Source organism: Herpailurus yagouaroundi, unplaced genomic scaffold (assembly GCF_014898765.1).
Source record: "Herpailurus yagouaroundi ecotype Mexico unplaced genomic scaffold, PumYag 141, whole genome shotgun sequence".
NCBI classification, from domain to species: Eukaryota; Metazoa; Chordata; class Mammalia; order Carnivora; family Felidae; genus Herpailurus; species Herpailurus yagouaroundi.
The window spans coordinates 69,760,751-69,771,626 of record NW_024412396.1 but is presented as its reverse complement, the minus strand read 5'-3'; positions in this window follow the sequence as shown (position 1 = coordinate 69,771,626).

Below are 10,876 nucleotides of genomic sequence, written 5' to 3'. Positions count from 1 at the left end.
GAGATGTAAATAGCAAGAGTATAGTTTGGTAGGAAATAGCAAGATAAGGCAATTGTAAAGGAATTGGGTTTCAAACACTTCAAGACAGCTATAAGCACTCTCATAAAAGAGCAGGCTTCTACTGCATTTCCTACGGAGCTATTGAGACAGGAGATCTGCTTTGAAATTTCTCTGCAAATTATTGGAACCCTAATGCACAGCTTGAACCCCAAAGCAGCAGATGTTTTGAAATAGTGTAAATGCACAAAGAATGACTTTCAAGAATCCAATAAAATGCTGGGAGAGAGGTCAAGAACAGCACCACTGAAAAAGCAAACAACACACATTACTCAGGTATAACCATCGTATATATGTTCATGTAAAAAAAAAAGGATCCATTTTCATTACTAAGCTATATCAGATCCTTTTCCTAATTTTCCCATAATTTAACGTTCAATTTATTTTACTGCCCACATCACAGATAATTCATGGATAGAGTCTTGAAAATTTGATATGATTCATTTCATTCCCAAGTAACATAAGGACTCCTGCCTAATTTTCCCATATTTTTACATTCAATTTATTTTACTATCCACATCACAGAGAGTGGTGGAAAGAACCTCGAAAGAATCAATTTGATTCTAACGGTAGCGAACATGAAATTAGAAACGAACAGCAATATAGCTATCCATTCATTCAACAAACATTTATGGAATGGAATATTCCTCTTGTTACCCCCAACACAGCATTGTAGGGATTAGACATGAATTTGACCTTGACTTCACTGAAGAGCCTGTACTTTGGTGGGGATGAGAAAACATATGTAAAAGGAGAATATGGATGTAAAAGAATTATTTGAAGTCTACGATGTGTGAGGCACTTTCAACTTTTAATCTTTAGGAGACCTCTAAAAGACAGATACTACCATGACCATTTCTCTGATGAGAACACCAAGTTTACTTAGATTCGCCTAAGTATCCAGTGTCAGGTTAAGTGGCAAAACCATGGTTTAAACTGGTGTGATGCGACGTCCATAGTCATCCCGTTATACCAGGCTTCCTTTTGGTGAATTACAGACCGAGTTAGAGATTACTCTATGGGGAACACAAAAGCAAATACCTAAGGAAGTCTGGGGGGCACAGGGCAGGGGCAGGAGAAACGGCTTCTGGTTGCATCAGCAGGAAGAGAGGGCATCTGTCTCCGAGCTGGGCTTTGAGAGACGGCAGATTGAGAAGGGTGTGTGTGTGCCCACGTGTGTGCTGGTCAATGCAAGCATGGGCGATTGGTATACATGGGTGACTGTGTCCTTCATTACCTAAACTGGACCGATATTTGGCTCTCTCCATAGACAGCACCATTCCTGGTTTTTAAGCTTTTTTTAAATCACACTACACAGTGTCTTTCTGGAGCTTTTCCAAACATTCTAGATGCCCTTTATCTTCTTTGACAGATAGGAAATAATTCAGGTAAAAAAGCTACAAAGATGAGCAAGTTTGGAAGAAAAAGAAAAAGAAAAAGAAAAAAGGAAAAAGAAAAAGGAAAAAAGGAAAAGGAAGTGAAAAAGAAAAAGAAAGAAGAAAAAGGAAAAGAAAAAGAGGAAAAAAAAGGAAAAGGAAACGGAAAAGGAAAAGGAAATGAAAAAGAAAAAGAAAAAAGAAAAGGAAAAGGAAAAGAAAAAAGGAAAAAGAAAAAGGAAAAAAGGAAAAAGAAGTGGAAAAGAAAAAGAAAAGAAAAGAAAAAGAAAAAAAGAAAAAGAAAAAGAAAAAGATGGCTTTATGAGGTGAAAATACCTCTGTGCTCCTTATCTGGGCAAGGAACTTGGACAATGGTTTGAAGTGCAAGCCAATACAAGAAGTCATTTGGGGCATAGTGGTCAAAGGAGTTGTAGCCCACAGATTACTATAAAAATACAGATGATGGTAGTGAAATCCAAGGTGTTTTAGAGCTGGAAGATTTCGACTACAACTCTGAATTTCTGGATGAGAACCAGAGAGATGAAGGGACTTCCTCTTAGACACAAAGCAAGTAGTCTAGGATGTCGTGCCAGGAATCCGGCGATCTCAATAATTCCATTATTATAGGTGATTGAAAAATCTTCAGATGGTATTTAAGAACAGGGAAATTAGAATTAAAATATCCACTAATATTAGAAGGAATTTAATGTAACTATTTCCTTTAGGAATGGTGGTCTTTCTTGATCTGAGTTGTCCTGTTTGTAAGAATAAGAGACTGGGCGAAACAATACAAAATCCTTTCCATTAAAAAAAAAAATGCTGATATTTGTGACCACTTCATAGCAAGTGCTAACAAGGTGGTAACTATGGGAGAATTTTTAATTCTGAAATATTATTATTTTGATTTATCTGAATTAAAAAGACAGTGGAAATAATCACATGGTAATATAAAAACCACACTCAATTGAGTTCTGAATGCATTAGAAACAATTTCCAAAAAGTGTGACAGTGCTGGTGTGTGTGTGTGTGTGTGTGTGTGTGTGTGTGCTTTGCAATCATGACTATGAGAGAAGTTAGATCCTATTATTGGCTTTAATTATAACAGTAGTCCATGAAGGTGATAGCCACGTCTCAGTCTCGGTTTCCTACGAGGTAAATCGAATAATCCCTCCTTTGCATCTAAGTAGCCACCACAATGAAAACGATAGCAGGAAAATGGCTAACATCTAGGCAGTGTACGGCCATCCTCTGTCTACCATTTTGGTCGGCCATCCTCTGTCTACCATTTTGCAGACGTCATAACCTGTAGCCCCCAGCACCTAAGGAACCCTCAGAAAATAGGTGATGTCCTCAATTTTCCATAGCAAAGATGTACGTACAAAGAGATTAAGTAAAGGTCACTGCTTGGTTTGTAAAGGCCTTCAAGTCAGTGCCTGCAACACTCTTGTCTCTACACCACTGTGGCACCTCCAGAGATGAGTAAGATACAAAGTAACTTATTAAAAAGTGGCTGACTCTCCATATTCATTGATAATGATGGCTCTCATTATCTGAGCGGAGATCCCCGAATGGCTGGCCAGGAGTACCTGCTGGGCTCACACAAAACATTTTGGTTGACCTCCAAAATATTGTTTTTGGCGTTTAGAGGAGCCTACGTTGAAAATATCTTGAAAAATTAGAAGAGCCATACACCCCGGAATTGCATGGATTTTTAACATCACTTAAAAAAAATGTTTACTTATTTTTGAGAGAAAGAGAGAGCATGAGCAGGGGAGGGGCAGAGAGAGAGGGAGAGTGAGAAGGAGAGAAAGAATCACAGGCAGGCTCCATGCTGTCAGTGCAGAGCCCAACGTGGGGCTCGAACTCACAAAATATGAGATCATGACCTGAGCCGGAACCAAGAGTCGGACGCTTAACTGACTGAGCCATCGAGGCCCCAGGAACATCACTTTGAAAGGAGTTGGGTATCTAATGGCAGTCTCCTTTTGACCTGGAATGGATTCATAGCTTTACCCCGAGGCTTGGATTTCTGTGGGTGAGTCACACTGCTCTGATTTGCCTGGGAAATAAGACTTTAATATCCTGAGTATGTACACTCTGTCATTATTGAAATGTCACCTAGATTAAAAAAAAAAATCTGCTCTTGCCATTTTCTTACCTTGCTATTTAAGTTTTGTTCTTATCTCCTTCTAGGAAAGCATGTGGTGAACGTGAAAAACAATAATCATGTCACTTAGATGACAACTTGACTCAATAATGATTAATACCCCAAGCATCCTCGCTCCTCATTCTCCACGGAGCGAGGTTCCCCCACCTTGGGTCCCTTAGGCATGCCAGTTCCCCTAGTAGGAAAACAGTCCCTGAAATCAGTGAGGGGACCAGTGGCGTCTCTCTTGGAGGTTGGTAGTTTGTATACATCAATGCAGGGAGGGAGGGAAGAGGGAAGACGTTATGAAGCCCACAGATTTTAGCAGTAACTAAATATGTGTGTTTATCTGTGATTCCCCGAGCCTAACTTTCCTCTACAAAAGATAAAAATGCATTACTCACTTCTCCCCAACTAAATAAAGCTACTCTAGGAAAATATATGTTGAGATGCTGAAAGAAGCCAATGTTCTATTTCTGAATGTTAACACCCAAAATTGAGAGAAAGAAGAAGAAAGACAAGAGTGATACCAGACATCATTACAACCTCTTCTACAGCCCTATAATGGAGACTGTCCTAGCAGGGTACAGAAATGGGTAACCTACCCCTAATAGGGACACACGCAAGATAGCAAACACAGGGCAGAGCTTCTATAAAATCAATCCCGAATCTGAAGTTTAGCAATGTGCACCTGAGAGACCTCCTGCTTTGTCATTTTTATCCTTCCTTCCTTCCTTCCTTCCTTCCTTCCTTCCTTCCTTCCTTTCCTCTTCCCTTCTTCCCTCCATTGCTCCCTCCCTCCCTTCCTTCTTTCTTCCCTTCCCTCTTCCCTTTTTCCTTCCTTCCTTCCTTCCTTCCTTCCTTCCTTCCTTCCTTCCCCCTTCTTCCCTGCCTTCCTTCCTCCCTCCCTCCCTCCCTCCCTCCCTTCCTTATTTCTTCCCTTTCCACCTTCCTTCCTGCACCCCTTTCTTTACCACCCTATCTCCTTTTATTCCTTTCTAGAAGATGAACTCTCTTTGGTCTTTAAATTTATGGCCGCTTTTTCTCCAGTCCAGGAAAATTTGAGGATTGCCTGGGGCTCTCTGGGACAGAGAGATGTAATGTTGACTTTAACGAACAGATGGTATCCGGAGGAAAAAAAAAAATCTACCAGGGTTTTAAGCGTCAGAGTTTGATAGGGAATTTGCCTGTGGGGTGTCTGGGAACCTGGACAGGGGAACGTGTTCTAACCTTATAGGAAGTGGGGGGAGGGGTTTCTCAGCCTTCAAAAATGGTCTGGCTTGGAGAATGGACTCAGATTTGAAGGGACATGCATATATTTTTTTTTGTCTTCAGCAGAATCTCATTTTCAGAAAGGAGTTATAGTATAGAGCTCAGTAGCAGAGATGAGAAAATCCTAACTGAGTATAAATGCTCATCGTGCTCTTGGCCTTTCTTTCAGGGAGATAAAGACTCGAAGTCTCTTTGCAAATGGCGTTGCTGATAGACAGACACAGATGTAGAGATAGATCAATTTGCTTTTCCCATTATTATCATTTCTATCATTGTTAGTCACTCGCTAGCTGCTTGGACACAGGACAAGGTTATGTGACTTGTTCCAGCCTCCGTTTCCTCCTCTGTAAAGTTGGGATCATGACCTACACCTTCAGGGTATTTGAGTATTAAAGCAGCAGGGTGGACGGGGCCGGCCTTGGAGCTGCTCAGCTCATTGCCAGCTCATTTTTCTGACTCTCAACAGCCCTTGGGGCATCTTGACGACAGTGGTCCTGCCTCTGGTTCCTTAAGTGCCAGCTCTGTGCCTAGAACATGTTAAATTCTTGGTATATACTTGTTGAGTACAACTTGAACGGCCTTTGAAGTCCGTCCACAGACTTCCAGAAATACCCCATTTATTGGCATCTGAATTGCCAAGAGTGTCGGCTTGCACCGAGGGTCTCCATTCCTCACTGATACGTTCCTGGAAAAGTCTTCCACGTCTTCCCGGGAGATCCCTGAGAGATAGTTTAAATGTCTCCAGACACAGCACCATCTCCAGAACATTTGTGAGCCAGTCAGTGAGTCAGAGGATTCCTCCTTATCGGTGCCTTCTCTCCTAACCCATCACGCAGAGCAAGCATGCCCTTGGACCTTGCGGCTTTGAGAAAATCAACGATGTCAAACTCAGCACAAGCCTGGGGGGCCTGGTCTGATAGTCACCCACACGTCAGTGGCAAATAAACGGCTTCCAGAGTCAAAATTACTCAGAACCCCTTTCTCTAGAATTCTTGGGTTTGGGCTATAACATTACTCATTTTCCATTTTTCACCGAACCAATCAACACTCTCTTTTGTGTGCCTACCATTTGCCACATGCTGTGCCACAGAGCTTTCTCCCCTGAAACCACAAGTCTGTCACATCATCACTTTTGATGCGATCAACAACTTTCTAGAATGAACCATATCCCTCCCTGTCTTCTGCTTTTGACAGTGAGTGTCCTGAACACCATTCCACTCTTACTCGTGATTCAGGAATAGCCTGAGGAACACGGTAAAATCTCTTGGGACCTGCGTTTAGCCTGTTTACTGAACAGGACCACCTGCCTCCTTTTTAAATCTGTTTTTCATAATTTTTTTTTTTTTTTTTTTTTTTTTTTTTTTTTTTTTTTTTTTTTTTTACCTTTTCCACTTTCTGGCATGCCTTGTGACCATCAACATTCCCACATGCTGGTCTACCCATAATATGTTTTCTATTTGTTTTTTGTGTTTCTTTCCCCCCTTCTGGGCTTGGGAGTGAGAAAATCAAAAAGGGAAGAATCCTGTGTATTGTCAAAAAGGTATCCGTGGACCAGGGTTGGAATTCTTCATTTGGAGACCAGTTGGTTACGTGGCGGGAAAGGCCTCTACAACCCTCTGGCCCCCATTGTCCTCCCTTTAAATTGGGAAATGAACCAAACCCACCTTTTAGCTCATTGGAGAGATTCGCCCCACTGCTTACAATGCTCTAGCCCAGTGGCCGAAATGCCGCCGCTGCTGGGGTATACGGGGTTTTGCCTCCCCTGTGCGTCTTGCAACAGCTGTCTTGGATGCCCAGGCTCATCTTCTGCTAGATAATAACACATTAGGAGTGAGTTACTGAAGCCATGTAGTTCATGTCCATTACCTTCTTTAACCTCCACCACAATGCGGTGAGGTTTGCAGATAAGTGCACCGGAACTCAGGAGGTTAAGTGGCTTGTTGAGATCACGTAACTAGCCAGCGACTCAATCCCACGTTTCTGACACCCAAACCATGAATCAGTTCACCGCCCTGGACTTTCTCTCTGGGAATAAGACAGGTTTGCTGAGAGCAGAGTAATGGATCATCGAGGTATAACTCCGCCAACCCCAGAAGGCAGTTCGCTTCTCCGGACATTGATTATCTTTGGCAGACTGCCACATCTGCGACGATCAAAGACTCCAGTATTGAGACTGGATAGATTTTTTTTTTTTTCCCTCCTGTCTATCTCAGAGCTTAGTGCTTGGGGGACCCGGATCTGCTTGGGCTTTAGGAATCGAGTTCGCCGTCTTCCTGCAGAGTGCCAGGGATGGCACGTCGACGGGATGCTGGCCTGATCAGGTGAGAATTTATGTAAGCCGAAACCATTAGGTGGCTTAATTAAATCAGGGCATTTAACTCATTAGCCTTCTGCTCCTGGGACTAATAAATTTGAACCTGGTGCTGCTAATCACAAAAGAAGTCAGGTTAAGCATCTCCCCTCCCCTTGCTGGAGAGACGAGAGGGAACAGGAGAAAGGGAATAACAACCTGAGGAAGGGTGACAGGCGCTGTCGCGAAGCTGCACTGGAAACGCTGAGCCTTAACCGAGACTCAGGGTTACGTGGGAGAGAATGATGACTTCGTTGTCTAAAAGGAAGCCCGGGATGTCGCTTGGCAGTCTCCCATGGGTGACTACATTGAAGCCATCGCAGAATCCCTTGTCTGTTGAGTGACATCTTGCCACAGCGTTTGGGAATGCACTTGCTGTCTCACGGCTGTGGTAGCGGGAAGGAAGCCTCTTTGGCCGAACTTGGTCTCGTTGTTCACAGGTGAAGTGTAGGTATTGACTTCCCGTTGCTCAAGGTCACTTGCCGTACTTGCTGGGCTCCTGAGATGAGTGGCATTCCATCAGTCTCTTGCCTGTATGACCTAAATAGCTCATGACTTGTGTCTCGTCCTCTGATCTCACTGTCGCTTCCCGAACATAGCAGCCGGATCCGGCTCGTGTAACTAGAGATCGTGACGCCAACGCCCGGCCTGAAAGCCTTCCGTAGCTTTCCGTTACCTCCAAGATCAAGCTCCAATTCATCAAGGTGCCCCACCAAGCCTTCCCTGAAGCTTGATCCCTCACCCCGCCATCTCTGCTCTTTTTCTCTAAGCAAGGACGCGCTGCTCATAAACAGTATGAAGAGATTTGGGTTTTCTCAAACGTTTCACACGTTTCCACGAGCCTAGGCCCCGGGATTTCTTGTTTGGTTTAGAATTCTCCTTCTTCTCTGTTGGGGAACTTCCTTCACATCTATCAGTTGGTGGCTCGGACATCAACCTACCCCAACAAGCTCTCTTTGACATCTTCAGGCTCCGAAGCCCATGCCTTATGTGGGCTTTCTGCATGATTCACACAATCCTTTCCCGACTCCTGGGCGCTGATCTCTTTACATATTTGTCTTCCCCTTTAGATTCGCAACTCCTTGAGGTCAAGGACCATGTGTTAATCATTATAATAAGCAGTGACGTGTGCTCTGTTTGAGGAGCCCTGAGTGGTCTTCTGAGTAGTGCCCGGCAGCTTTTCAGGAGGAGTGACCCTGGCTGGCATTCTGTCACCCCGAATGGAGAGCAAGCTGATAGAGTACACATGGCACCCTCAGAGGCCATGAAAGGGAAGAGAGCGGCAAAGAGAAGCTGGCACCAGGGGAGGAGACCTGGGGGGAGGACAGAAGGTCCAAAGCAGGGGTTTATGGCATTTTGGCACATGACATTCGAAGAGGGGCATCTCTGTAAAAGTCTTCTCATAACATTTTCAGTAAAAGAGCCATTTCTTTTTAATGTATGCTGGTCCTTCTGGGGAGGATGACAAGCTTTTGCACATGGCTTTAAGGTCTAACTTGGGACACCCATCACATCTGCATTACTCTTACCTCGATGGCCATAGTGGCTCGGCTTTTGTCGGCCATCTTTACCTGTGGTGCCTCCCGGGCACTTCCCTTGCAGTGGGAAGTACCCACTAGTTAGTACCCACCACGGCCCCCGGGGAGAAGTATGACGAATGCGCCTCTTACGTGAGAAAGACGGGATGATACGGAATAAAAGATGCTTCCCAAGTCACATGCTAAGTGGGTGGGAAACTGGGACTCGAACCCAGGTCACGGTAAGAGGAGCATCCATTCTGTTAGGCTGTTCTCCTAGGTCCCTCTTTGGCACAGGGCCCTGGTGCAATGGCTCTGCCAACATTGGCGGCCCAAGGATGGCAAGAGAGGTGGTTATGGGATGCCTGGGGGCAGGGGGAGCAGAGACACGGAGGACCTGCTGAAAGTCTGGGACGCTTCTGGATGCATTAGAGGTGAGCTCCTGCTTCCCGGTAGAGACAGGATTTAACCAAGCTCCTGTTGAGATTTCTGATGCTGCAGCAGCAACCTGCTGGGGTTTTCATATTCCCTCCCCCCTTTCCTCCACTCAGAAAATGTAGAGAAAATGACAGGGAGCCTTCTCTGTGAATGCCCGAGAGCCCAGATCAGCCTGAGTGAAAGAGAGAGGCGGAGGGAAGGAGCCATGTTTGAAATGCGTTTTTGTTCTAATCTAATAGGATGAAAGGCAGCCTGTATGGGTTTTCATCAAGAAGCCAGGAAGGAGCACGGAACAGAAGTTATCTACTTGGTAATAGAGTCGTTTGTGGCAATGCAGCCAATGAAATCTGTTCTGTGTAGAAACACTTCAGCCTTCCGGTACCTTTCCATAGAGTCACAAGAGAAGGGCCCTTAACTGTCTCTCGCAAACCAGTGAGCTTGGTCACAGACCTGGCCTCACCCCTTGCCTCTGGGACCTGCTACCAGTGTGGTCCTTGATGTCGTATATGACATACCTGAGCCTGAAGGCCTCCATCTATACGTGAAGACCCCTGGGTCCAACCTAGGCTGGTTGTCGGGGTGACGGGAGGTAACGCAGGGTTGTGCTTTTAGGAGACCACGGATCGGTCTAAACCTTTGCAGACGCTGATTCAAGCCCTGCACCAAGGGCCGTTGGGGAGGGGCTCACCTGAGATCTCGTGGAGCTGCTTGCTGGGCCCTGGGCGGCCAGAACAGAAACCCCTCCCCTCTAAGGTCTGTGTCTGGCCCTTTCCCAATTTCCTCAAAGTCAATTACACACCAGACACGGGACCACACAAAACAGTGCCTCTGAATCCTGTACTGTCCAGCCCTGTGGTCGCCAACCACAGGAGGCCGCGGGGCATCGGCGACGCGGCCAGTCTGAACGGAAATGTGTTGTAAGTATGAAAGTTTGGGTACCGAGCACACAGACAAGAGAAAGGACAATCTCTCTTTAATAATCCCATATGATTTGAGAATTGAAATAATAGTTTGGTTACACGGGGTGAAAAAAAAATACATCATTAGACAATTCACTTGTCGCTTTTTGTAGGTTTTATATGTTCTTTTAGTAGGCAGTGATCAGAAAATTTTAAATTACGTGTGGGTCCCTCAGTATGTTTTTTATCAGACAGCACTGCTGTAGCTCATCTTTTCTTCTCTCTCTCTTTGCTCTATTATCAGGAAAAATGTCTCATGCCTCCTTTTCCTTCTGCCATTGTCCTCACTGCCTAGGGTTACTCTTGCCCCGAATCCTGTTGTGATAGTACCAATATTCTGCATAATGACTATGAGGCCATTGGTGAAACCCTACATTCTTTGCTGCTCCCTTCCTTACAAAATACATCCCTGCAGCTTCTTGTTCCAACATGTCTCTGCTCACTCCGTCAGGCCGTCCCCACTGCCTGCCACTCCAGGGGGCAGACTCAACGTTCTCCCGGGTGAGTGGTCATCTCAAGGCCAAACTCAGCGAGGGGAAAGGCTGAAGCCAGACCCATTGCGCCCCCTCCAATCCTTCTGTGGAAGGAAATGCCCTGCCTTTCTCCTTCACCATTTTTCAAACATCTAAAAAGTTGTACATAATTATCGCATACAATGGATGAGCTTGGAGATAAGTGTTCCCCTATGAAACCATGACCGCAATCTATGTCATAAACCTATCCATCACCACCACAGGTTTCCTCCTGCCCTCTTATTTATT